The sequence below is a fragment of the Rutidosis leptorrhynchoides genome, chromosome 2 (assembly GCF_046630445.1).
Source record: "Rutidosis leptorrhynchoides isolate AG116_Rl617_1_P2 chromosome 2, CSIRO_AGI_Rlap_v1, whole genome shotgun sequence".
Classification (NCBI taxonomy): domain Eukaryota; kingdom Viridiplantae; phylum Streptophyta; class Magnoliopsida; order Asterales; family Asteraceae; genus Rutidosis; species Rutidosis leptorrhynchoides.
Window position 1 is genome coordinate 125,105,631 of NC_092334.1, and position 1,645 is coordinate 125,107,275.

A 1,645-nucleotide genomic window follows, 5' to 3' on the forward strand; every position below is an offset into this window, starting at 1 on the left:
AATAAATATGTGTGTGTATATATATATATATATATATATATATATATATATATATATATATATATATGTAAATACATATAATGATTTGAAATTATAAAACATAATTTAATCATTAGAACTAAATATGAAAACTAATATATAAGATAATAAATTTTGTAATTAAATGAATCTATATATATATATATATATATATATATATATATATATATATATATATATATATATATATATATATATATATATATGTTCAATACATAAGTATTATTATATATATATTGTAATTAATAAATATTAAAGATTCAATATATTATAATTAGTAAATATGATATAATTAATAAATTGTATTATATTAAATTTAATTACTAGTTTGAACATAATTGTTATATTAACATTATTATCAATACTTTCGTTAATATTATTAATTGTAAAACTTGATATGTATAATTTGTTATATTATTATTAGTATCATTATGATACTAATATCATTAACATTATTATTATTATCTCTATTCTTATTCTTATTATTAGTTTTATTAATATTAATATTAATGTTAAATAATAGTATGTTTTCCTAATATACAGACATAAATAAATATACAGATATACTATACACGTATATACAGAATACGTATGTACAGATAAATACATATAAATATATAGATACATTTTATACATATAAATAAAAGAAGGAATCGTAATCAGTTGCCCATCGTTCTCAAACTGTAAGCAATTTGTTTCCTGTCTGATTCCAGTACGAATTGATTCTCAATTTAATCACAAGCCTACAAATTCTATTAGCAATCAGGATCAAACTTTTGAGTATTTTATAATTTATTCGTTTACTGCCAAAAATTTGCTTATCAACCTTTCAAAAGAATCACTCAAATACTATGGAACCAATGAGCACCACCTTTTAAACCACCATTTAATCATCACCTGTAATTTACTTCATCTTGTTTTTGTTTCTTCTTCGTGAATTCAACACCACAATAACCATCACCAAGAACAATCAATACCACACACACCATCACTTCTATGCTGCTGCAGTTATTTCTTTTCGTTGAGCCAAACCACCATTTCCTTCGTTTACTTTTCTCTTCCTCTCTTTCACTTGTTAAATCATCATTCAATTACTTGTTACTACTACTTATACTTCTATCTTTTGTTGTTCAAACACCACCAATCAACACCAATCCAATATTTGCGTCTTATTTCTCTTTGTGCTTCTTTCATGATTTTCGAAACACCAACAATAATAACTTGCATATTTTCTATTTTGAATGACAACAACCAAACCCACCTAAAAAGTCACACCTCACTGCTATTACTTGATGCATCTGTTTATGATTGGATCGAACAAGACTACAACATTGATGCTCGTGTGTGCTGCTACTTCACGTTTCTATTTCTATCACCATAGACCATCGACAACCATCTTCCGCTGTGCATTAGCTCATTTTAAGGATATTACTTGGAGTCATTCATGACATATTTCAAAAGACGTTGCATTCGAGTCATTGAAGTTCATTAGAGATTATTAAGTAAATGACGGAATAGGTCATTTATAGTTGGATATTATGAAATGGTATGCATACCTGTCAACTTTCAATGAAATGAAAGTTTGTCTTTTAAAAACGAATGCAAT